General features: G+C 37.0%; 3 long non-coding RNA genes, 2 other non-coding genes and 2 pseudogenes across 5 annotated transcripts; 6 read left to right on the forward strand and 1 right to left on the reverse strand.

Annotated features, from left to right (window-relative positions):
* Window positions 1-783: 783 nt before the first annotated feature.
* LOC113338355 lies at window positions 784-2,052 on the forward strand. Its single transcript, XR_003354736.1, has 3 exons — window positions 784-814; window positions 899-997; window positions 1,403-2,052. It is a non-coding gene; the product is annotated as an uncharacterized LOC113338355 (long non-coding RNA).
* A 232-nt stretch (window positions 2,053-2,284) lies between these two features.
* Window positions 2,285-2,912, forward strand: LOC113338357. The gene is made up of 2 exons (XR_003354738.1): window positions 2,285-2,504; window positions 2,644-2,912. It is a non-coding gene; the product is annotated as an uncharacterized LOC113338357 (long non-coding RNA).
* An 11,347-nt stretch (window positions 2,913-14,259) lies between these two features.
* LOC113338356 lies at window positions 14,260-16,527 on the forward strand. The gene is made up of 4 exons (XR_003354737.1): window positions 14,260-14,322; window positions 14,926-15,031; window positions 15,128-15,238; window positions 16,488-16,527. It is a non-coding gene; the product is annotated as an uncharacterized LOC113338356 (long non-coding RNA).
* A 684-nt stretch (window positions 16,528-17,211) lies between these two features.
* LOC113338353 lies at window positions 17,212-19,731 on the forward strand (annotated as a pseudogene).
* A 359-nt stretch (window positions 19,732-20,090) lies between these two features.
* Window positions 20,091-21,668, reverse strand: LOC113338558 (annotated as a pseudogene).
* Window positions 21,669-24,807: 3,139 nt separating this feature from the next.
* On the forward strand, window positions 24,808-24,879 carry TRNAM-CAU. Its single transcript has one exon. It is a non-coding gene; the product is annotated as a tRNA-Met (tRNA).
* A 1,053-nt stretch (window positions 24,880-25,932) lies between these two features.
* LOC113339152 lies at window positions 25,933-26,149 on the forward strand. The gene has a single exon (XR_003354981.1). It is a non-coding gene; the product is annotated as a small nucleolar RNA U3 (small nucleolar RNA).
* Window positions 26,150-27,925: the final 1,776 nt, after the last annotated feature.

Consider the following 27,925-nt stretch of genomic DNA (forward strand, 5'->3'; position numbering starts at 1 on the left):
AGATGAAAATGATACTGCAGATTATGGATGGAATTGTAGGTGACTCAAAGACGCTGGTGGTTTGCAGTTGAGCATGGGAAAGCAACAGGAAGAATGGGATCTCGCTGCAATTGAAGATCGATGTGTTGCTTCTGCTAGAAAAAAAGTTTGGTTTGGAGGAGAATAAGTTAGGTTTTTGATGAAATTGAATTCACAGAGAGGAGTTGATGGTTCGATATGTTATGGGTTTTGTTGATTTTTTGAAGATGAACTCGAGAATGAATTTGTGATGGGAAATAGGAATTAGGGTTCTGAACTGAGTTGATGTTGGAGCTGCTGGAGAAGGAAATTGGTATTGCGGAAATAGGAATTTGTGATGGATTCGGAGATGATGAGATTAAATGAAGAAGTTATGCTAGAAGAAACTCAAAGTTTCTATCCATGATTTGTAGAAGATGGGTTCGAATTAATAGAGGTTTTGAAGAAATGGTGGGCACCGTTCAACCAAGGAAAGAAATTGGTTGAGTCTCTAATGGGATTTGAACGGAGTTTCAGCGAGAAAAAGGATGTTATCTGCTGTAAATTATTAGGGGTTTTACTGAGAAGAACAAGATTGAGAGTTTGTGAGAAAATTGAGTACTAATCTTTGTTCGAGTTTTTCAGAAAAGTACTAAAGATGCAGAAGGTATAAGATATACTTTAATCTTTGTTCGAGTTTTTCAATTTCCAAACAATGCTTGAATTATCTTAACTAGATTGTGTATTTGCAGTAGAGAAGGGTGTTCCTGATTTTTGGCTCAATGTTGTGAAGACAAATGAAGTTTTAATGGAGGAGGTAAGTGATATTATTAGCTATTTTTCTCCTTGTTGGAATAAGATTCCATAATTGTCGGTTTAATTTACTCTTTCCGGAATGTAGATCACAGAGCGTGACGAAGGTGCTCTCAAGTATCTGAAAGATATCAATTGGTGCAGGATTGAAGAGCTCAAGGGATTCAATTCAAGTCTTTTTGTTTAGGTAATTGTGGTTTTTTTTTTTTGCCACTGATGATATTATATCGTGTATTTCCGGTTAATATAGATTACTGTGGCTTTAAGAAGCCTCTTATCCACCATGGTTTGGGATAGGACCGCATGCTTGATGATAGTTTATTGTTATGACAAGTTTATGCGTTCAGGATATGATTCTCTAGCTTCATATTGTGTATGTGCAAAGAGATTCGATTCTTGTTTTATTGTTCTGGTGTTTGTGGTGTGGAAAGTGATTAGTCAAGATTGCATGATGCTGTTTAGATATCTTGAACACCCATCAAAATGATTGTCGCTCACTAGGATTTCTATCGTATGCATGATAATATATAAAATGTCAAATAGTTGTATCTCTTATATTTAGTTCTTATTGCTGACTATGTGTACTTCTCAGATATTGATCTTAGATGCTCCTCCAGCTCTTCAGAAGCTAAGAGAGAACTTTCCTAGGTAAAATTTAGTCACTTGTTTTATGTGTTACTGTAATTCTGCGTAATTCTCTTCCTTCCAGACTGAATAAATGTTTTTATTCATGAAATTTTTAAGCTTTATGTGTACACTGGGACAATCGACCCCACGGTAAATGAGAAGAGGTAATTTTCTCACTGGGAATATACAATAATTGAAGAATAAATGATCATTGGCTTAAACCTTCTAAAATTCGAGATGACGTCTTCTATTTTGCAGGTTTATAATTCCTAGATTCGGAGAGCAGGAGACCGTAGATTTGGAACATAAAACAGTTGTAGAAGTAGGTTTTTTCTTCTAAGCTGTAGTAGTTCTATTATCAGTTTTGAAAGATATTCATATTGATCCAGAGAACCAACTGATATTCATTTAGTTTATTTTGATTGAGATTTTTCCATTCCAGTTTCAATGAACATAAAGTATGGGGTTAGATTGTAATCCAATTAAACTAGTACTTTTGCATATAGGGTTACAGAGTGATTTTGGTGAATGGAAATAGTTATCACTTTACAGAACATGGTCTTGACTACCTACTACATGGTTTTCTGATTTCTCAAAAATGATTATCAAAAACATCTGTTACAAAAAAAACTGTCATGTATATATAATGAAAATCCGTACAGTTTGTCTAAATTACTATTGATTCCATTTGAGATTTTTTTCCCATGTGCTTGTGAATGAATTTACTGGTGATTTTTGATGTTTTATTGAATACATGTTGATGCAGATGAGACGAGAGTGCAAATTGAAAGGGCACAATTATGCCTTTTTCGGTGTTGCAGAATGATTAGTATGGCCTCTAAAATGCTACTAGACAGTATATTGGGTATTTTTATAGCGAGTCTGTCTCCCGTGTTTGTTGTTCCTTATTGGACCTGTAGTCATTTGACCCTTACATTTTAAGTTGTTACTCATTTCAGATTTAGACATCTTGCGGTCTTAGGTTGTTTTGTATGTTGGCTTAATTGATAATGATCCTTAAACTTTGCAGTTTCAACCTAACAATGAAAAGTTTCTCAAACCTATATGTAAGAACTACCTGTGCATTTCGCTTTTTGTTATTCTGGTTCAATTTTTTCTGCAGTTTGTTAAGTTCATAGTATCAATCTCATCTCTTTGTGTTTCTCGTGAAAACTAACTTGCTTGAATATCTTGGCATTTCCATAGGTGTTAATTACCAAGTATCCTCTAACTGCATCTATGATCAGAGAGGAACTTAAACACAAAAATGATGGCAGTATGAATCTCTTATTATGAGCTTGGTGCTACAAAGTCGAAGGAGTGTTCATCTTTTGTTTCAAAATTAAGGAAATTGTAATCATCATTTTTTTAAGAAATGATTAGTTTGTATTTTTAATCTTTTTGTTCCTGTAAAGATTGTCTTTTTTAAAGAAATGATGTAAATTGATCTATGTGATATAATAAAACTTGATTTAGTTTTTAATTTGGTTCATAATTTGTTTTAGTATCAATTTTAATTTTAATTTCAATTTGATTATCAAAATTGAAATCGGCCAGATACTCCCGGCACCAGAACAACAGATGTAGCGGGCAAAAAGTTTGGTAACTCAAAAATGTAAGCAACCAACTTCAAGGCAAAAAGTTTGGTAGCTCAAAAATGTAAGCAACCAACTTCGGTAGCTCAAAAATGTAAGCAACCAACTTCAGGGCAAAAAATTTGGTAGCTCAACAATGTAAGCAACTAACTTCAGGCATTTCACTTGCTCTATTATGGTTGATCTATCTATGAAGCGATCGGCGTTACTTGCTCTATTATCGTTGGTTTATCTATGAAGTGATCAGCGTTTTACTTGCTGTATTTTGTTTGGTCTAGCTTTAAAGCGATCACTATTTTGCTTGCTCTAGGAAGGTCGGTCTAGCCATGAAGCAATTAAGAAAAAAGACGCTAGATGATAGTTGCTTGATTACTAAAGCGATTGCCTATCTGTTATAGACTTGTATAAATCCCACCTTTTGCAACTCGAGAGCGAGAGCCAATTTAAGTCGCTTTAAGGGTTAGAGCGACTCAATATGGGCTTTTCCAACCAAAAATGCGTGGTCGCTTAATCCAACTTTTCTTGTAGTGACTTTTTTTACTGCCTTAAGTCACATCGATTATAAATTACAAGATATTTTCATTAGCTTGGTCATTTTCATTCATCATTACTGTTGCAATCGACACCGTTCATTTTCTTCTAAGCAATGTTCAAAAATTAATTACAAAAGCAGGCGTTCATGGCATTTTCTGCATTATTCATTTTCCTAATCAGGATGTTCATTAATTTTGTTTATTTCTGAACAATAATATAACTAAAAGAGAGACCAGTATAACTAAAAAGAGAGACTAACAAATATATGGAAAAGATGTTTGCAAGTGATATAAAACATAAATAATACTAGCATATTACTGTCATAGACTCGTAGATAATACTTTCAGTTGCCTCAACTACCAATACATGATCTAAGACTGTTCTCTACAATGATTCTCATTTGTTCTGCAAAAGTACCATGCTAGAATTTCAAAACTTCCCCGAACAGTCCGACATCTTCTTATATCAAGGAAGATGGTATATATAGTATTTCATTTGTGACTTTGTGCATGAAGCCCAAGTTGAAAACCAAAATAACAAAAATCACATTTGTATGAGATTAACATGTGTTGGGGGTAAATACCTGGTTTTATGAAATTAGTAGGCATCAAGACCATGACGTATGCAGATAGGCAAAGGACCATGCTCCCAACTAATTCCAAGCGAAACCCCAGCCATTCTTTAGAACCATTATTATGGAAATCCATTCTTAAGTTTGTATTCACCCTGTTAAAATTATCATTACAAAACTCTTCTTGCTTTTTGAAGCATCTTATTGTCATGACCCCAGCAATAATTTCGGACAAATGGTGAATACGGGTGTTTTCGTGGTCGAGGAAAGACGGGTTAATTCAAGTGATGACGCATGATAATATCGCTGCAAAGACAGATTCAGAATGTATCACAAGGGTATATCGACAGAATTATTACAAGGAAAAATCATGAATATGGAAGAAACTTTTTTCTTTTCCCAAGGGTTGGTGCTCTAACTAAGGAAGATCGAATTCGGATTTTTTATCATAATCATAGCATGTGTACAACTATATAAACATTAAAAATCAGCATGTGTACAACGATGTACACATTAACAATCAGCAAGTGTACAACTATGTACACATTGAGATACCCTACAACTATCACATGCTAACTAACAATAAAAGTGACACTTGGTGGAATAGAAAACTAACCTTGCATCAACGACTTGTCTTCCCTAAAGTCAGATTCAATATTTTGTTTCAGGGCATAATCGTCCAGCAACTGACTACTACAAATATTTAAAAGAACTGCCCAAAAAAACAAAACTACATCTTTTATATGCGAAGAAAAAAAAAGAAATCGAAAATGTTGAAGAATAAAATGATAAAAGTAGCAGTAAACTTACCATGTTTTACTTGCTGCAGGCGTTCATCATTTATAATCTGAACAGTTTCATTATTCAACGCACATGTACAAGCAAGTTATTTTGCAGAAAGAGGGAAACTAATAAGTGCTCTTCCTTCCTCTGCACAAAACGTATACATTAGTATATCTCTTTAAAGGAAAAGTAATACGCTCTTAACTAGATATAAACAAAGCCGAACACAAGAAACTGATGGAAGTAGACCAAATTCGATAAGAAGACCACATCATATAACTGGTGTACAAACATATACACCTAGTATAACAAGCACAAAAAAAGGTGCACTTTTATGTGCACCCATATAACCGGTTTACAAGAAAATACACTGGTTAATTCTTACTTTTAGGATTAAGCATAATTGCTAGATTAGGAAGTGAACCCCATAAAATTCCATGTCTAGAAAAACCTAATTACATAAAATATAGCTCTGCAAGTGTACAACTATTTACACCTAAATGATGAACATGTGGACAACTGTGTACACCATTTCGAGTTTATGAGTCTCTATGCTTAATAAATAAAACCAAAAATGATTGATGTCAAAGTGCATCAGGGTATAATACAGTTCTGTACCAAGTAATATTCGGCATGTGTACAATTATATACACATTAAGAATTCAAAAAAAAAAATCCACTGGTGAAACTTAATACCAATTACGGTTTTAATAACAAACCTGAAGCAAAAAGGCTACAACAAAGATTGTTATAAAAAAGGTTAGTTGTCTCAAAAAACTTGGAAATGTCCATTGGGATCCTCATGGTCCAGCCAACAATCATGCAAAATGGAATCTGCATGCAACATTCTTAATGTGCACAACTATGTTGTAGCCTAATAAAAAATGGGTCATTTGTCCAAATATTTTTAAAATACAGTTCTAATGGACGAGTAAAAATTAGTATGGGTGAAATGGACACAAAAAAATATAGCAAGGATGAAACTGGGTTCATCCTGGCTTAAACTTAAAAAATAGCGAGGATGAAACTGGATGCATCCTGTGTAAATTAAAAATAAGAAAAAATATTTGAAAATGGACATGATGAAATTGTTTACATCCTGGCTTTTTTTACATTTTTGTCCATTTAAATAGTATCAAAATTTAGATGTCTTTTTTACCCAGAAAAAGTTGTTGATTTTGGTCTTTTTAACCAATTTTGTGAATAATAAACGGGTGTACAACTATTTACACATGAAAACCGTAACACGCTGATATTTTTAAAAAGGTAAAAACATTAGAAAATGCAAATGTGGATTCTAAGTCTAATAACTAAGGATTGTGAGAGTACTGATGATATACAAAAATTAAGGGTAACATCATATTGGTCTGCCAAAGCATGAAAATTACAAGATTTTTAGACTAATATATGGAAATTATTCCCGCCCCTACTTCATCATTTACTCTATTTAAATCATGAACCAATTACCATAAAAATTCTTACGTTTGAATCCAGGGATAAGCTTTGGAAATGTAGGGCCATTAACCCTCTCAATTGACAAACTCACCGACTTTCAGTGTATATACAAGTTCAAATGGCTTACTTCTATGGGCTACTCTTAAGCTTCACAAATATAGGTATCAAATTATGAAAATCTATCTTCAGTTCACACAACTTAACCAAATAAAAAACATGATCTCTAATACCTTAACACTAAATTCCCAAAAACGAAACTCACTGTGAAACTTAAAAGATCTCTCTATTAGAGAATATATTATAATGCTTTACTTATTTTTATTAAGGAGAATATCTCCTGTCATAATTCTTGGATTTGATGATAACTTCCTTATTGATTTCTATTCACCAGGATTCTTATTATATAAAACAATAGTATCCCTTTTGGGAATACAAAAGTTATGGCGGAGATAATCTCCTCATTACAATAATTATGACAGGAGATATTCTCCTTAATAAAAATAAGTAAAGCAGTATAATATATTCTCTAATACACCCCCTTAGTCTGAGCGGGAGAGGAGCAAACGCTAAGACTAGAACGAAAACGAACAAATAGCTGTCGTGGAAGGCCCTTGGTGAAGATGTCAGCATACTGGTTTTCAGACGGGACGTGCAAGACATGAATATCACCAATACGAACGCGTTCACGAACAAAGTGTATGTCAATCTCCACATGTTTAGTGCGCTGATGTTGAACAGGATCTCCAGACATATATATCGCACTTACATTATCACAACACACGATAGTAGCATGTCGTAAAGGTAGATGGAGCTCTAGAAGAAGGTTGTGAATCCATGTTGTTTCAGCAACAGTGTTTGCTACCCCCCGGTATTCTGCTTCAGCACTGGATCGAGAAACTGTTGCTTGACGTTTTGATGACCAGGAGATGAGGTTGTCTCCAAGAAATACACAAAAGCAGAAGTCGAACGACGTGAATCAGGACAACCCGCCCTATCAGCATTAGAGTATGCTGTTAAGCCAGAGATAGCGGAGACCGAGAGAAATAATCCGTGATCAATTGTGCCCTGAAGATAGCGAATAATCCTCTTAAGGGCCTGCATGTGAGGCTCTCGAGGATCATGCATGAATAAACATACCTGCTGGACTGTATAGGATATATCTGGCCGTGTGAAAGTGAGGTACTGCAAAGCACCGGCTAGGCTTCTATACAAAGTGGGGTCCGTGAGAGAAGGGCCAGAGGTAGCACTGAGCTTGGCATTGGTGTCGACCGGAGTAGCCACTGGATTGCATTTTGTCATGGACGCACGTGCAATGATGTCCTGAGCATATAACGACTGAGACAAAAATAGCCCTGAGGATGAACGAGTAACAGTAATACCCAAAAAATGATGTAACGGGCCAAGGTCAGACATAGCAAATTCCTTTTTCATCAAATCAATGAAGCGGCATAGGAGAGCATCAGTAGAGGCAGTTAAAATAATATCATCAACATATAATAATAGGTATGCCGTCTCGGAACCTGATTGATAAACGAAGAGGGATGGGTCACACACACTAGCACGAAAACCACAATTAGTGCTAAACTTGGCAAACCTCTGAAACCACGCCCGTGGAGCCTGCTTAAGACCATAGAGAGACCTACGTAGTCGACATACGTAATCAGGGTGATCAGGATCAACAAACTCCGGAGGCTGATGCATATATACTGTCTCGGTCAAGTCACCATGAAGAAACGAATTCTTGACATCTAGCTGATGTATGGGCCAAGAACGCGAAGTAGCAATAGTAAAAACGGTATGAATAGTAGCTGGTTTGACAACCGGACTAAACGTTTCAAAACAGTCAACCCCAACCTGCTGAGATTTACCATTAGCAACTAGACGAGCCTTGTATCGCTGCAAGGAGCCATCAACATGATATTTATGACGAAAGAGCCACATGGAATGAATAACATGAGCGTCACGTGGTCGTGGTACCAGTTGCCAAGTATTAGTTTTCAACATAGCATTGTACTCATCTTTCATGGCAGCGTTCCAGTTTATGTCTCTAAGAGCATACAAGTGAGAACGAGGGAGAGGAGAGATATGACGAAGGGTTTGGACATGAAGATTAAGGCGATGGAAAGGGCGGAAGATGCCACGGGAGGCGCGAGTGGTGGGGCGAGAAGGAGCTGGAGGAACAGTAGTGATTGGAGGTATGCAAGAAGGTGTAGGGACAGTGGTTGTTGTAGGGGAAGAAGTGGTTGGTGGGGATGAGGGGTTAACGTCAGTAGGATGTACGCAATGATTGGATGGTGCAGAAATGGTTGGAGTGGGATCTGACGCAGTGGGAAAAGAAGAAGAAAAAGAGGTGATGGGAGCTGCTGACTCAGTGGGGTATGGAGGTGGGAGTGGAAACTGACATTGGGAAGTGGGAGTGGGAACTGACGTATTGGGGGAAGAAGAAATGGTGATGGGGCCTGCTGACTTAGTGGGGACGGAAGTGGCAGGAGGGAAGAAAGACGTTTGGATGGGAGGAGTAGATAATGTGTTGCGACGATGAGGTGGGATGTAGATGTCAGGTGGAGTAGGCTGAATAGGAGATGATTGGTATACAGTATGAGCAGTACTAGAGGATGGGTAAGAGAGGTGATTATTATGGGAGGAGTTAAAAAAAGAAGGAGACACATCGTCGTCATCAGGGGGTTGTTTTGAGGAGGGGTAGAAAATGGGAAAACACTCTCGTCAAATATCACATGACGGGACAAGATTATTTTGTGTGTGGTGAGATCTAAGCAGCGGTATCCACGGTGGTTAGGAGGAAAACCAAGAAAGACACACCTAGTGGAACGAGGGGCGAGTTTGTGGGGAGTTGTGGAGGAGATATTTGGATAGCAAAGGCAAATGAATGTACGAAGATGATCATACGTTGGTTGGCGTTGATAAAGAATAGACACAGGTGATTGATTATGAAGGACTTTGGTGGGTAGAATATTATGGAGATAGACAGCCATATGAAGAGAATAAACCCAATATTTAGGGGGAACGGAAGCGTGAGACATAAGAGTGCGAGTGATGTCGTTGACACGGCGAATCATGCGTTCAGCCTTGCCATTTTGGGAGGAAGTTTGGGGGCAAGAGAAACGAAAACAAGACCATTGTAACGAGCAAAAGTATGGAAGGAAGAATTGTCAAATTCGCGGCCCATGTCACATTGAAAACATTTAATTTGACGTTCAAATTGAGTTTGAACAAATGAACGAAATTCCAAGAACTTTTCATAAACTTGGGATTTAAACTTTAGTGGATAAACCCAAAGATAGTTGGTAAAATCATCCAGTAATAGAAGATAATAACGGAAACCGGTCTCTATGTGTAAAGGAGAGGTCCATAAATCACTGTGAATGATATCAAATGGTGCAAAAGTAATGGACTTTGATTCATAAAATGGTAATCTAACATGTTTACTAACTTGACATGATTGACAAAGTTTAGAATTTTGATTCTTATTACAATGAATAGAATTATTTGTACGAAGAACATCTAAAACAGCCTTGCCGGGATGACCAAGGCGGCTATGCCAAATATCTGGCGAAAAGACAGCAAGAGAAATGGGGGAAGACTGGGATGATATTTGTGGTGGCACGGCAGAGTTGGTGATCGGGTAGAGCTCCCCGGAACTATTACATCGAAGGACAATTTTCCTCGAACTCAGATCTTTCACAGAAAAACCAGAAGGATCAAACTCAACAGACACACGATTATCAGTGGTGAACTTACGAACGGAAACTAAGTTTTTGATAATATCGGGAACAACAAGGGTATTTTTGAGTTCAAGAGTACGAGAGGGAAGGGTTATGAACTTGGTACCACTGGCAGTAACTGGAATACTATTGCCATTGCCAACTAAGATAGATCGTACATTGCTAGAATTGAAAACGTTGTGTAGATTACCTGGATCAGCAGTGAGGTGCGACGTAGCACCGGTATCCATGTAGAAAGCATCATCGGGTTGCTGTAGATGCATAGAACTATATGCCTCAGCAATGTCTGTGAGCTTCAGTTGTTCCCTCTCCATTGATTTTTAATGGTTTAGAGAAAATAGGATCGTAGGGGGTTGATACCATCTTGGATTTGATGATAACTTCCTTAGTGATTTCTATTCACCAGGATTCTTATTATATAAAACAATAGTATCCCTTTTGGGAATACAAAAATTATGGCGGAGATAATCTCCTCATTACAATAATTATGACAGGAGATATTCTCCTTAATAAAAATAATTAAAGCAGTATAATATATTCTCTAATACTCTCTATCCAACTTCCAAAATAAAAAATGGAACCAATTGACCAGACCAGTCTACTTATTACTCAAGATCTACCAATCACCAGGCACATAATATAAAGAGTACCACATGGATATCCATACAGACAAGAGACGCCTATCGTTTTAATAAATGTTTTATTTGCGAAGGGATATGTCAGCTGTGACAAAGATCCTCTATAGCTAACACAAACTTTGCAAAAGTACAGGTTAAGCATTTGCAAACCGCGGGACCTATATGTATTAGCAAAAAACTGATGAAAGAATTACAAACCTGTTGATTAATCCGTGCACTACGCCAAGTAACCGAAATATGTTGGGACATTATCCATCACAACACTCTTATTACCCAATGATGAGCCAGGAGCAAGAGTAGTTCCATCATTTGACATGCCAGGAATGGAGTTGTGGAGTTGTTTTTGAGGGGTCTGTAGAAAAATGCAAGAGAAGGTTAAAATCAATAAAAATATTCCTCTTAGATACAATGCATACAGTGCACAATAAAAACCAATTCTAAAAGAATGTTTGATACAAATCATTCATTTTGGACCCCAATTTCGATTTTCATTTCCGTATCATAAACTGTATAAGACATCTATATTTCCAAAAATGTAAAGACGTGTCATAAATTTCATGAACCAAATCCTTATCAATATCGTGTAAACCAATCTCCAATTCGATGTAAACGAATCCACCAGAATCCCCAAATCCAACAAAACCAAAATAAAAACAAGATCCAATTTCCAGTTCAATGTATAATCTATCAAACAAAAAGATAAATAAAATCCTTACGAACTTCAAGATCTCTCCTTCAGAACTCATCGTTTGTCCCAAGACATGCAAATAAACTTGAATCATATTGATTGTACAGGTTCAGAATGACAAGAATCATCATCCAATAACTGATCGAAACATTAACTGTGAACCGAATCTGAAGTTGTTAGGCTTTCTAGAGAAGATTGTTTCTCACGTATACAAGTTCTGAATCTCCTCCTCTGAATCTGACATATACATAAACCTTTCCACCGATCTGGTGCCTTCTCTCTTAATTTCTAGGGTTTCAGAGAAACATTAGACCTAGAAGAACAACATATTGAGAGAGAAAGCAAAGAAATTCGTAAGATTAATAAAGCTGAAACTAAAACCGAAAGTTTGTTGTAAAGCTCTGTCGATTAAAAGACGATGAAGAAATGATTTAGTACCAAATAAGTTTTGTTGTTTCTACATAAGGGTCATTTCTGTAAACATAAAAAGAAAATTTGGACTGAATCGTTCGTAAAAGGACCGACTCGTTCGTAAAAGGACCGACTCGTTCTAAAGTGAGTAAATTTGGACTTTCTAATACTAGGCTTGAGATGGTAGGACTAGAGCGTCCAAAATCCGGTAACCATGGAACTAAATGTTAATTTCTACATGTGAAAAATACTAGAACCCCCTACTATATGGGTTCAATATATAGAAGCCCCACTAAATGGATCATATATTGTCAACTCCATACTTTCAGAAAATGATATTACTAGGCCCAAACATCAAATTTTCTTCAGATCTGGCCCATAATTAATTATTACGAATTTTAATAATGGCAACACTACCCTTTAGTATATATACAAGAGGAATATATCAGAAGATATTTCATTTCTTCTTTCTCTTTCTCTTTCTTCTCCATCTCTTTCTCTCTCGGCTCCAGCATTTCAGATCTGTGAAGAAGAAGAAGACGAATCGATCCAGTAGTTTTTGCAGCTGATCATCAGTTAATCTTCAAATACGAATCAATCATTCAATCGATTTCATTTGAATCTAGGTTTTAGTTAGTTTTTAAGCTGCATCAGGTTAGGTTTTCGTTGGATCGACTGTTTTTTTTGAAGATTTTGAATCGAATCTAAGTTTCAGTCGATTCGAAGGAGCAGAAATCATTTCCGATTAGGTTCATCATTCTTACTTTTCTTAGTTCGATTAATTCGATTAGGTTTTTGATTTTTATTTTGATTGATTCTGTTCATATATGAGAAGAAGAAGAACCTGATTTTTCTTTGAATCAATCGAAGATCTTTAATGTAGTTTTAACCCTAATTACTTACTTTTTATGCAGATTCAACAATGGAACTAAGAAGATCTTCAACAGCAGCAGAAATGAATTCGTCATACGAGAAAATATCTGAAAATCAATAAGATTTCTCTCGTTTTTAATTGAATCAACAAGTTTTAAATCTAGGTATGCGTTTAGGATATTGTTGTTTTTGTTGTTGTTGTTGACTTGTTTTTGTTTTTATTTTGCTTATCTCGCCTACACATCGTTTGATTGATGAATCTGTGGCAGTGTTGGTGGTGGATATGCAGGTTCTGGTGGAAGATGAGGAGGTTGTAGTGGTTGAGTTGGTGGTATTGGAGAAGTTTTGGAGGAGGATCTGAAGTCAGTGGTAAGTAAGCTGATTCTTTCTTTCTTATTTGACATAACTTGCTTTATTTTCAACATTTTTTATGAATAGATGTATTTTGTGTACAAATTTATAGCAATATGACATGTTTTGTGTTGTTTCATTAATTTTGTATTCTGTGTACAAATTTATAGCAATACGACATGTTCTGTGTTGTTTCATTAATGTGTATGGATAGTTTGATACTTAGAAATTACTGTGCAAGTGTATGAGTCTTAGAATTCTGATGCACAACATGTGTAACTTGCGTCTACACATCCAAATTTCATGTGTAACTTGCGTATACACATGTATAATTTGCGTATACACATGTGTAATTAGGAGTTACACATGCTAATTGAATGTGTAGCTTATAGTTACATATGTGTTTTCATTGAACTGCTGGATACACATGTCATATATGGATGTGTAATTCTCAGTTACACTAGTCAGGTGCATGTATAACTCCTAATTACACATGCTAAGCAAACAAAAGCACCCAATTGTTGAGACAAAAGCAATTGCAGGAACTTTCCTCCCCCCATTATTGAGACATTACTTCCAAAACACCCAAGGTCTTATCTTCGTGTAATTTCTAGTTAGTGGTGGTGTTTTGGTATGAAGCTAAGAGGTTTAGTATGGATAATTTGTATTTGGAGTTAGTGGTGGTGTTTTTGTATGAAGCTTTAGAGGTTTGGTATGGATGTTGGAGCTGTGTTAGACACTGTAAGTTTAAATATGTCAATATATGTGATGGTGTTTTGGTATGAAATATATTTTTATGCACATCATGTTTTAAATATGAAAGCCATCTATAATCTCATCTTTTATCGACTCTGAGAAGGATATCATGTGATTTCTATAACCATATCCTTGTTTATCAGTTTGCAGCTATGTGTACTCTACGTGACAGTCTGCGTGTTTAACTAGCATTGGTAGACTATGGATGTGTAACTAGTAGTTACACATGCTAATTAAATGTGTAACTTATAGGTACACAAGCTAAATGGATGTGTATCTACTAGTTACACATGTTAATTAGATGTGTAACTATAAGTTACACATGCTAATTTGATGAGATATGCATATACAGTTCTTAGAAACTATTGAATGGTGCTGGCAATAATTTTGATTATTTTATTTGTTCCTGAATTTTTCTTTTGTAGTGGATTGACTACGTTAAACTACATAGAGCTTGCTTAATTGTATCAGAAGTGCAAGGATGAAGGTTTGTGTTTCGATTTTTAAATGCCAGTACCTTTTGTTATGTGTCTGAAACTTTTACAAGTAATTCACTGGACTTGACTGATAGACTAGCTTTGGCACTTGATATCATCACATATATTGACATATTTAAACTGAACCAAGAATGATGTTCATGTGAAACCAATCCTTTTTTAGCTGTTTGCTCCTGGCCTGTAGTTGTATGTTTTATTTGATGTTTGTGAGTCTTCGTTTATATCTGAATAGGTACTTCCTTGGCCTTCTACAACTGAAGTATCTAGTATTCATGTATTGGAGGTGATTTGTATATGAGCATCTAGGAAGATGCTGGAGTGACTACCAGAGCCACCACACCTTATATGACATGTGTAACTGTTGATTACACATTTCATATGCATGTGTAACTCCAAATTACACATTTTATATGCATGTGTAACTCCAAAGTACACATGCATTTTATGTGTACTAGATGATTATACATGCTTGTTTATGAGTGTTAGTTAGCTGATTATACATATGCTATGATTTGATGAAATTTGTAGTGGAAGGTATGCTGATCTTTTGTAATGAAATGGTACTGAACAGGTTATGGATGTGTTGATTTCAGAGTATGAAAGTTCATAGAGAGCTGTAGGAGTGTGCAAGTTGTACAGATGCAGATTTGGCATTGGTTTGTAATGAACGAGTACTGTTATTGCTATCATATAGCTCAGGTATGCACTGGTTGAAGAATCAGAATGGTTTGAGTTAATGATGCTCAGGTAGATTTATGTTAGGAGTTAACATTACATGTACTGGTGCAACTACAGTTAAGACAGTGGTATGGAATAGAGGAAATGAAGCTGGCTGGTGCTGAGATTTGTACTCAGTTGGTGTTGGTTGCAGTTGCAGGACATGGGTTCCGATGGAATTGATATGTGGTAAGTTATGGCCTGAGTCTGAGAACTCAATATTGCATGCTAGATGCATGTTAGGATAAACAGGTGCAGACTATGGATGTGTAACTAGTATTTACACATGCTAATTAAATATGTAACTTCTAGGTACACAAGCCAAATAAATGTGTATCTACTAGTTACACATGCAAATTAGATGTGTAACTTATAGTTACACATGCTAATTTGATGGGATATGCATATGTAACTTATAGTTACACATGCTAATTTGATGGGATATGTTATAGTGGTTATATTTATGAAATTGAGAAAAGAACATCAAGTCCTAGTAGTAGGGAGTAGTAGTGGATGCAGATTAGACTAATTAGATGCAGGTTATACTTATAGTTACACATAATAATTAGATGTGTAATTTCTAGTTACACATGATGATTGTATGTGTAACTTATGCTAATATGCATGTGTAACTATTGTTTACATGTGTAACTACTGATTACACATGCATTTTGTTTTCCTGGGTTCATATCTATACCCTGCTGAATCAGTTGTGTGATCATTTTTTGCGATATTAATGTGCTAGCACAAGGTTCCCAGGTGTTTGTATTATTTTGCCAGTATAATTACTGTCTGAAGCTTTACTTTCTGTTGCTTAAAATGTCCTTTGTCATCGATAATATGAAAATGGCTTAGGTACATCTAGACTAGCGCTGTAAAACGTCTTTCTGTTAATACAGTGCTAACAACGTCTTTCTGCTGAAGCAGTGATATCTTAATTAAGAGCTTCTCATTCACTTGCAAGGTTAACTGTATTATTTTATGACTGGTAATTGCTTGATAGTCACCTCTCGTTTTTGCTAGTGTTATTCATTTAGAGATGAATTTGCTGATTTTATGTTGACATATCTAAGTCAGATGCATGTGTAACTCCTACTTACATAATTCAGATGCATGTGTATCTGCAAGTTACACATGTTAATTAGATGTGTAACTTTTACTTACACATACTGATTTTGGGTACACATATCAATATGTATGTGTAACTCTTAGTTACACTAGTCATATGCATGTGTAACTGCTAGCTACACTAGCCAGATGAATGTGTATCTCCTAGTTACACATGTTATATGCATGTGTAACTCTCAGTTACACAATTCAGATGCATGTGTAACCGCTAGCTACACTAGTCAGATGCTTGTGAAACTGAAATATACATTGTTTTATGTACTGTTCATTTTAATCGTATACATACTGATTGCTTGTTGTTATATTTCAGGTTTTAGATAACTTCATAAAAGCTAATTGCTTAAACGTGGTAATGGTCTCGCTGGAACTGGAGTTGACGCTGAATACACAAGTCAGATGCATGTGTAACTCTCAGTTACACTAGATAGACACATATGTAACTCTCAATTACACTAAACAGATGCGTGTGTAACTTCTAGTTACACATGCTAAGAAATTATCGTAAATGAATATTAAAGTAATAACTTTTTTTTTTTGTGTTTTTTTTTGATGTCTATTTATTTGCATATATATACAAGTGTAACTTTGCATTACACATATCATAAGGATGTGTAACTTCTGGTTACACATGCCATATGCATGTGTAACTTCTGTTTACACCTTCGCACTGTATTTTAATAATTTCGGGCCTAGATTTAATAATTTTGGGCCTAGATTTAAATTTTATTTAATTATGGGCTTGACAATATGCATAAGGGTATCAAGGTCTTTTAAAAACTCGGGGCCTAGATTTAAACTTTTTTTAATTAAGGGCCTCATATTATGGGTTATCCATGGGTTGGGCCTGAGCCTAATTTCCCCTTTCTACATCGGGGAAAAATACGGTTTAGGGTTATCTTATCTGGGTGAGGTTTAGCGATGCCTTCTGCGATATTTCGGGTCCACATTATCCGCGAAGACTCCGGATTTAGGAAAAGAAAAAGACGATTCTAGAAACGATTCTAGAATTTAATAAGACTCCGGAGTACTATCTTTAGGCGGTTCGTGAATTATCCTCTTCCGTGTAGGACCGAGGAGCATTAGGTACGATAATAAATAGACTCTTCCGGTCTTTCTCAATCTCATCTCATCTCATCTCATCTCATCTCTTCGGAAAAATCAATCTTAATATTCGGCGATCTAAACTGAGTTTCTTCAATACCCTCCTCTCTCAAGGTAATCTAATCTAGGAACCTTGATCCTGTTATTTTTCTTTTTGATTTAATTATGAAGATTTAAGGGGTTAGTGATTGATTGATTGATTTGTTCTTGTTGATATATTTTTTTTATGAGATCTTTCTGCATAGATTTAGACTCTGTGTGTGGTTAATGGGTTTTTTTTTTTTAATCATCTTGCTTCGATAGGGATAGTCGTTATTGTGTTGTTTTTGGTGTATTTGACGACGACATTAGTTGGAGATTTTGAATTGTGTTTTATTATGTTTGGAATTAGTTGGATCTTTGTTTTCGTGTATATTGTTTGTTGATCATCTCGGATTGATATGGCTTGGTTTCTTATTTGATCATACGTAGGTCAGTTCCTGTTAAGTTAGGTTTTAAATTGTTATGGATCTGCTGTTGCTTCAATTTATGGTATCATAAGAGTTGTAGACTAATATGTTGTATGTAAGCTTGATGTTGCTCAACTATTCTGATCTTGAAAATATGTCAATTTGGATGCCCTTGTTTTTTGGTCTTGTATATGTAAGCTTGATGTTGCTTAACTATTCATAGCTTGAAATATTGTCAGTTGGATGCCTTTGTAATTTGGTTATGTTGCTCAACTATTCAGAGCTTGAAATATTGACAGTTGGATGCCTTTTGTATTGGTTTTTCATGTAATTCTAGAATGCCTATCTGTTTATTGTACTTCTAGTTATCATCATCTGATGAGTTTGTTGTTATAATTGATTTACAGATGCAGATCTTTGTGAAAACCCTCACTGGAAAGACCATCACCCTTGAGGTTGAAAGCTCAGACACCATTGACAACGTCAAGGCTAAGATTCAAGATAAAGAAGGAATACCCCCAGACCAACAACGTTTAATATTTGCTGGGAAACAGTTGGAAGATGGAAGAACTCTAGCTGACTACAATATCCAGAAAGAATCCACTCTCCATCTTGTCCTTCGTCTTCGAGGTGGTATGCAAATCTTTGTCAAAACCCTGACTGGCAAGACCATTACTTTGGAAGTTGAGAGTTCCGATACTATTGATAATGTCAAGGCCAAGATCCAAGACAAGGAAGGTATTCCTCCAGACCAGCAGAGGTTGATATTTGCTGGAAAGCAATTGGAAGATGGTCGTACTCTTGCAGACTATAACATCCAAAAGGAATCCACTCTCCATTTGGTTCTTCGACTCAGAGGTGGTATGCAGATCTTTGTGAAAACCCTTACTGGAAAGACAATTACCTTGGAAGTTGAGAGTTCAGATACCATTGACAATGTAAAAGCCAAGATTCAGGACAAGGAAGGTATTCCTCCGGACCAGCAGCGTTTGATCTTTGCAGGAAAGCAATTGGAGGATGGTCGGACCCTTGCCGACTACAATATCCAGAAGGAGTCCACTCTCCATTTGGTGCTTCGTCTCAGAGGTGGTATGCAAATTTTTGTGAAGACCCCCTTACTGGAAAGACAATTACCTTGGAAGTTGAGAGTTCAGATACCATTGACAATGTAAAAGCCAAGATTCAGGACAAGGAAGGTATTCCTCCGGACCAGCAGCGTTTGATCTTTGCAGGAAAGCAATTGGAAGATGGTCGGACCCTTGCCGACTACAATATCCAGAAGGAGTCCACTCTCCATTTGGTGCTTCGTCTCAGAGGTGGTATGCAAATTTTTGTGAAGACCCTTACTGGGAAGACCATCACTTTAGAAGTTGAGAGTTCAGATACCATTGACAATGTAAAAGCCAAGATTCAGGACAAAGAAGGTATTCCACCAGATCAGCAGAGGTTGATTTTTGCAGGGAAACAATTGGAAGATGGGCGTACCCTCGCTGACTACAACATACAAAAGGAATCCACACTTCACCTTGTCTTGCGTCTTCGTGGTGGTATGCAAATCTTCGTGAAGACCCTGACTGGGAAAACAATCACCTTGGAGGTGGAGAGCTCTGACACTATCGATAATGTCAAGGCCAAAATCCAGGACAAGGAGGGAATTCCTCCAGATCAGCAAAGGTTGATTTTCGCTGGAAAGCAGCTCGAGGATGGTCGCACTCTTGCTGATTACAACATTCAGAAGGAGTCCACCCTTCACCTTGTCCTTCGTCTCCGTGGTGGTAATTGAACGTTTCTGCTGATGGCATTGGTTTCGAAGAAGATTGTTTAGCTTCTATTGGTGTGTTTTGCTATCTATGAGAACCTTATCTTTTGTTTTCTGTCTGTGAGAAACTTATCTTTTGTTTGTCCAGTCATCTTTTGCTTTATGCAGTTGTGATCTTACCTTATCAGTGCATGAATAAATTTTCAACATTTGGTGCTATATATACTAGTATATTTCTTTGTCAAGGTTTATGTCTGGTTCTGGCTCTTGGTTTTAAGTGATCATTCAAATGCATTCAAGTCTGCCCAACTGCAGTGAGATGGTTAAAATTCAGAAAGTTGAAAAAAGAAAAAAAGAATAGCTCGCAGTAACCTTGGTCCTGGTAAGAAAGTCGATCACTTGAGAAAATTCAGAAGACATGAATAGATCTATTCAAAATAACCAGAATTTTATTATCAACAAAAAAAGAAACCAGAATTTATAAGTTAGTAAACCCAGAGCAGCTCTCCACCTTCAGAGGAGATGATAAAGTTCTATTGAAAAAGAATACATTTTAGTTTATTGACAATTTAACATTTCAGTGGTAGCGAGCTCAGTTAATTATTCAGGCTGCAACATCAATTTCCGAAGCAAGAAACCCCATTTGTTGTGTAAACGGATCCATATTATGCTGATGCCCTGTCAGAAATTGTTCCCAAAAAGAATCATTTGTGCCAGGAAGCTTAGTGGTGTACCGGTCGACCAACATATCCACATCAATATCAGGTGAGAACTGTCCACTTCCGAACGGGGAGATCGTGTCTTCTGCCCCCAATGAATCATTATACAGATCCCCGTTTCCTGTCCCATGACCCACAAAATCTGCACCAGGAATTTCATTGCCTTCGTTTTCCAGTCCCATGTCTTGCATGAGGTCCTTTTCCAGTGCGTCAAAGAAACTCATGTCTGCCAATGGACTTGTTGTTGTTGTCGTTGTTGACGTATCCCTTACATCACCAGAAGCTTGAATCTCCGAAATAGCGGCAGAGGGACACATTCCTGAATACCCTGATGGGACTGATAAAAGTGAATGTCTAGAGGTTGGAGCGACATCGGATGTCAGATTTGATGTACTCCCGCTGTCTAATTCTGTACTGGATGGTGAAGATATGTCATCGATGAAAACACCATTTCCATTGGTATCTACATCTAATCTGTGAGATGTTGAAGCAAGGTTCGGCTCCATCAACATTGCTTGTGTTGCCTCATTCAATATTGGCTGGTATTTAATGATCTGTCCATCAGAAGCAGGAGTAGAATGACCGTCCTCAAGGTTAGGAAGTCTTCGTTTCTTACTAACTCCAGCAATCCGTCTGTTATTGACATTCTGTTGCTGCACCAACTGGGCTAAGAAACCTGGACTCTGCACGGCCTTCACGAAAAATGACATCATTTGCTGTTGCTGCAGCTCCATACCTTCCAGCCGCTGCCCTAAAGTTTGCAACTGAAGATCAGTTGATTGTTGTTGCTTCCTCAGCCTAACAACTTCCTGCATAAGCACATTTTTGTCCCTCGTAAGTCTCTCCATCTCTTCTTCAAGACCAAATTTCCCCACTTCAACACATGCGCAAACCGATGAGCTCTGTCCTTGAGGTTGCTGTTGCTGCTTCTGCACTTTAGGTTCTTGCTTCCTGATTCTCCTCAGCAAATGTTTTTGACCTCTTAAAAAATCTGTGTGCATACTCCCACCTGTCACGTTCAACCTTCCTGAACCCCTGCGGCAACAAAGGTTTGTTTGACACAATTAAAACACTCATCTAATACAGTGCAGAGAAATAAAATCCCAAATGTGTATGCAGAGAAATATAAGATTAAAACCTAAGAATCAATAGTTAGAACAAATAATAATAAAGGAATTAGGGGAGATTTAAAGGAAAGAGAGAAAGGGGCTTACATAAAAATTTAACTGCCTGTTAAAGCTGGAAAATTGTGTAGCCTTAAAATACTTGGGCAAAATATCTTTAGCTAACACATCTAGTTGCCAAACAACAAAACTATTATTACTTGGACTCCAAGAAATTAAATCATCTGTAGATGGATCATCCACAATATCATATGTTTTACTCACAAATTCAAATTGTGAATTCCGGTTCAGTTTATCTGAAATCGGTGGCATCGTTGTATTATTTTGAAATCCTTCCATCAAATCAAACCCTCTCAAGATCAATCTCTATTACACTTATTTTTTTACCTTTTCTGATTCGAAAAATCAAGGTATGTTCTTTTATATACACACAAGGGAACACCCTCCTCCCCAGATTGGGAAATCGTATGATTAAGGAAGAATGATTTTTTAGGGACCATGGTATTTTTGAGGGGATCGTGGTTTTATTAGACCACCTTCCCTATAATTATATGGGGTGTCTTAAAATGTTGAAATGACTAACTTATCCTTAGCCTAATTTAATTTAAAACCAACCTAATAACCACCTATATATATATAACCACCACCTCTTCCCACCACCACCGCCCACCACCGCCGATTACCACCACCATATCTCTGATTATCACCACCACAAACCACCGATTACCACCACCTCATCCCACCACCACCGCCGATTACCACCACCACCAACCACCGATTACCACCACCACCTCCGATTACCGCAACCACCAACCACCACCACCTCTATATATATAGCTTAATTTAAAACATTAACAAAGATATTCTCACAAACCCATTACTTGTCATTCGTTTTTGGTTGAATAAATGAGAAGTAATCATCAAAATGAGTTGAAAATGGAAGTTGCAGAGAGGTTTAATGGAGGTTTTTTTCAGAGAAAAGTTCGGTTACGTCGCAAAAAACAAGTCTCAGCCGAACTTTTAGTTCGGTTACATCGCAAAACGTTCGGTTTCGTCGCAAAAAGTTCGGTTATCACGAATTAATTTTTTCTTAACCGAACTCTCGCAAAAAATACTTTTAACCGAACTCCTTGTATTAGAACAACCCAAGCCCATAAGTTTGATTCCTTCGCAAAATAAGGATATCACCGAACTTTAAGTTCGGTTGGTAGAGCAATTTGATATGTAACCGAACACACAAGATGTACCCAAATAAATTGTTAAGTTCAAAGTTCGGTTACCTACCATTTTATACTTGGTAACCGAATATAGCACTGTAACTTTGGTTTTTTTTTATCGATGAGTTCGGTTAGATACGCTTTTGGATAAAAGTTTGCGAACCAACCGAACTATGTACAGTTGGTAAAATTTTATTTTCACGTAAAGTTCGGTTAGTTATTGTTTGCAAAAGCAACCGAACTTCTAGACCCTAAAGTTCGGTTACATTGCGGGCAAACCGAACATTACACTGTACGACCAAAACCTCAATTAACGAGCGAGTTCGATAACCTGTGTGTTTGGAAAACGTAACCGAGCACTTTCAGGTTTGTTCGGTTACATGTTCTTGACATATGGTAACCGAACTGGCCCAAATCTACGTAAAAAAGTTCATTTTTTTGAAAGTTTGGAACAATTAAACCAACATTATCTAAGTTTGAAGCATACCTGATAACTCAAATGCTCTTCCTCCGGTTGTGGTTGGTAAATTTTTTTCATGTTTTTCTTCTTCATCTTCTCTAACTTTACTCTCTCAATAATTCTACTTCTTTAGCTTAATCATTTCACTAATGATTTCACTAATCATTACCCAAAATTAATCAGAAGTGTAGTTTAGGTATTAATATAAATATCTAGATAAGGGGTGACCTAGATTTACTTCTAAATGTCTTACTAAAAATAGAATCATGGTCCCAAAAAAACTATGGTCCCCAAAAAGATCGTTCTTAAGGAATGTGTTGATAGTGTGTAAGGCGGTTAGCGGGTAGTGGGGAACTGGGCCGGGCCCAGCTTTCATTTGCCGACAAAAGTTACTTCGGCTTAAAATGATCTGCAAGGGTGGGATTCCCTCAACGAGATTCAGTGGCATCCATAGTGTTACGTTGTCAGAAACAGAAAGAGATGAGGCTGAAAAAACATGGAATGAAATTAAAGTTTCAGCTGGTGCTAAGGAGAAGGATTTTGATGTTCCACCGAGAGGTTATAAAACTTGGTTTGAAGTTGAGCTAGAAGATATCAAAATTACTGCATAATGTTGGAAAACGATTAATGAAAAAATAATTTTTTAAAGTTTTAATAAAAAATTATAATTTATTATTTTCTTTTGTGAATGAAACTTTTTAATCCCACATTGTGTAATTTCCAATTTTTAATAGTTTTAAGAAACTATATAAACCTTTTAGTCCCACATCGGGGAGTTTTTCTTCTTAAGTTGTATTTGTCAATTATATAAACAAATTCACTATTTTTGTAAAAATCTATGGGAAAGGAGTTGCTCTATATTTAGAGGGACCCCCAGGGGAAAAAAATATTTTATATTGTTTTTCTCAAGCGTTCGAGATTTTCCTTTATGGTTTTTTCGGAGTTGACAAGCTCAAGTTGAGCATCTACTACATATGCTAGTAGTAGGTGTATTAGGGTGTTTTATCCTCGAGATATCTGTCATGTGAGGGCTATAGCATCACTCTTGAGTGTAGCCGGGCGCTAATGTCTTAAGGGCAACGTGTTGAACACGTAACTCACTCTGTTTTTTCAAAATTTTGCTTTGTTGCTGTTGCGGGATATGGGAAGCTCATTCGTTTCATCAAATCGATCACTTCCATTATAAAGGAGCTAAGTATCAATAACTTTTGCTTATTTGATTTTTCCTTGTTTTTGATTATTGCACCCAACACATACAATGTCGACTTCTCCCTCGTGGAAGAGAACACACTAAACGAAATGGTTGCACAAGCACTGGCACGATATCAGGATACGATACTTTGGAGGGAACGACAGATGCTGCCTTCCTCAAGAAGGTGAGTCCAAGACATGCAGAGAAGCCATCAAACGGGCAGCAATAAGTGGTCTCAAAAAAATTAATCTTGGTTTTTTTCTTTCTTTTTTTTTATAAGCAGTAGGAATGTCAAGTGGCCATACTGGCCTCATTTCTTTTGCAAAAATGATCGTAAATTCGCATATTGCTCAATGGAAGCGGCGTGGCGTTACGTGATTCAACTGTTCATGCATATTAGTGATTCCGCCTTCCACTAAACAAATTTCTCACTCGAACGTAGGTGTACAAATACTTCCAAACACAGGTGGATGGAAAGGGTTGTGATTAGTAGCAAGAACGATTGGAGGAACTACTAAGAAACATTGTAATGAGTCATGAGCAGGTGACCATTCTAATTGCAGGTGTAGTTTAGTATATGTATCATCATTTTCGTCTAATAATCAACAAATCAGAGTGGCGCAGCGGAAGCGTGGTGGGCCCATAACCCACAGGTCCCAGGATCGAAACCTGGCTCTGATATAACAGAGTGGCTTCCCAAACTTTTTTTTTTTTCCCCTCGCTCTGTGAACAAACCCCTCGAGTTAAACCCTAACAACAATGTCGCTTACTTTTCTGAGGACACCAACTATTAGATCTTATCAAAGGAATAATAACAGAAGTTTTAACACAACTATTCAATGCCGTGGAAAGAACAGCACAAGTTTTAACGAAGAAGAAGATGGAATGATCCAGTTTTTCCCAAGTTAGTATACGAATCAAAAGGTAAACATCAAAATCCCCCTCGTGCTGTTGACGGTTTTAGTAGCCCTGCCAATTTAATATCGAGAGCGTTTGATTTATTAGGGTTCAAAAGCATTAAGAATTCATTCAAGTTTGGGGATTTTGTAAGAATAACATCAAAGGATGAGAGTCTAGTCAAAGAAAACAAAAACACTTTTTGGTATCGTACAAGTAATGAACCTTGGGAATTCATTCAATTTATCGGAAAGGATGGTATAAGTTCGATGGCTCTCGATTGTATCAAAAGTATTACCGTGTTAGAAAGAGATGAGGCTGAAAAATTATGGGATGAAATTAAAGTTGCAGCTCGTGCCGAGGAGAAGGATTTTGATGTTGTGCCAAGAGGTTATGAAACTTGGTTTGAAGTTGAACTGTTTGATGATATGAAACTAACTGGATACAATATCACCCTCTCTGCCTTCCTGGAAGAGATGAAACGAAAACAACTGGCTGCACAGGCACAATGTCAGGATTCACAGAAGGAAACGAAGGATGCTTCAAGAAAGGCAGAGAAGCCATCAAATGGGCAGCAACAAGGGGTTTAAAAACAGGTATCTTGCTAGCTAGGAATACTCAAAACTTTGAAATGACGTAATGAGTCTATAATGTTGTGTCTGGAAACTTTGTTTCAGCAGTTCCACTCTCTAATTTTCGGTTTTGTCAATACAAGTATGCTAGAATAGTTATGAGTTATTCAGGAAATCAGATTTGCTGTACCTCATTTCATTTCATTTGTTAGTCCCACTGCGAAATAGACTCTGGTTTATAGGGAGTGGAATTTGGAAACTGGACACGACCTTACTTGAACAGGATCTGTTCTATAGGCTCGTACCTCTGTATCCTTGAGTTCTAAGGAGACATGAACCACAGTCTGGTTGATGAAACAGGACCGCGCAATCAGAGCGTGATTAATAGTTGCCGGTCTATGATGTAGACCGTGCGGCTGTAGACGATTCTTCTCAGTTTGGCCTTGGCCTGCTGTGATGATCGTGCGGTTGTCTGACAGACTACAAAATCTTTTTTTGCTGGACTCAGCTGAAGGGTAGTAATAACTGTGATAAGGCTACTTAGTTTTTGTGTGCTGTGCAAAGATGGATGCTGAAATGCTTCTATAAATGTTGATTTCCCTGTATGATAACGATTGTGTGATTACTGTGATAGAACCACTTGTAGCTTCTTCTTCTTTTTTTTTTTTGTTTGAAGCATGAACTTGTAGCTTCTCATGTCTTATTTAAAATATATATGTAATTGACAGAGACTACCTTATCTTTCCCAATAATCCTTGACTTCATTGGAAAGTCAAAATCAACATTAAGAAGTACAACACCGGTCCAATTTAAGTGGACAGCCACTCTACAAAACAAACATCTACATGAAAAATCTCATAGTCACGAATGATTTGCTTTAACATTATCCCAATCTTCCACTTTCATGGACAACTACCTTGTCCGGAGTTCTTATGGTTTCATGGAGCACTCCATCAAATACTGCTACAGAAGTTCGAGCACCTCAACAGATACTGCTGGAGAAGTCTCATCCATATCCTAAGTTTGTGCAGAAGTTCGAGCACCCCAACAGATACTGCTACAGACGTCTGGCGCATATTCTACGTTTGAGCATCACACACCTCCTCCTTACTTGACCTAAACAGTACTTACACAGGACCATATCTCTTGTGCACCACAGAAGCTGATCCTACATGGTGAAGCGTTTAAGGCTAAACCAATAGCTTCGTTACAGTTTCATCTTTGGCTCAAATTCAGGGAACGGGGCATCAATTTCAATTTACCCAGATTTCAGCGATATTCAATATCAGGTTAAGACATCAACTTTTAGGGCACTACGCCTGTGCCTTACACTGGTAATCAGGAATTCCACTATGCCTGTGGAGGAATCCAATCTTGGTGATTTCTGTTTTTGTTTCTAATTTGCACAATAATTTATTTTAAAAACAAAAAGTCTCAAACCAAATACTAGTACGATCTAGAGCTATAGAACTTAACAGCACCAGCAGCACTATATAATACACAATACTGTGATATTTAGAGATATAGAAGACGCGATCAAGTTTCAACAATTAATTACATTTCAAGTCCTGACGTTTTTAGCAATAGCATCAGAAGCACTGCTACTACTACGGTTACTACCCATGGAATTGTCCACAAACGAACTTAACACCACCTATAGTAACCTGGTTAACTTTTCTTCCCCTTCCCCGACGTAAACCAGACTTCAATTCCTCATTAATCAAATCTGAAAACGGGCCGCCTTTGTTCCATGCATTGACAGACCGAGCGTGGTCCTTAAAAATTTCAAACCTCTCCTTAAAAGCTACTTCGTCTTCAATGTCAAAATTGCTTCCATTATCCGAGAGCCACTTCAGAAACAAAGCACGGAGCTTAGCTTCAGAATTGACAATATCATCGGTCACCTCAAAAACTGTTTAATGATCATGCATGGCAGATGATTATAGGAGTCGTTAAGATGAGGAGAAGTTGCAAAAGAGAAGTTTTTCTTTTGAAGATAGATTAAAATTGATAACATGGTGCCAAGGAGGCACAAAGGTACAGAGGTCATACAGTTTACAGACAGAAACAAGCCTGGCTGAAAACAAAAATTACAAATTACATTTGGTATATTTTACTTCCCCAATTTACGACGAGATCATCAAAAAATAAACCTTTGAAAGCTTTGGTCGGTAATCCCCATTGAAATAAGAATGCCTTCACGGCAATGATTGTATCCTCTTCAAGTTGAACTTTGTTATGGAAGCATCTTCTATTTC

The sequence above is a fragment of the Papaver somniferum genome, unplaced genomic scaffold (genome assembly GCF_003573695.1).
Source record: "Papaver somniferum cultivar HN1 unplaced genomic scaffold, ASM357369v1 unplaced-scaffold_19, whole genome shotgun sequence".
NCBI lineage: Eukaryota > Viridiplantae > Streptophyta > Magnoliopsida > Ranunculales > Papaveraceae > Papaver > Papaver somniferum.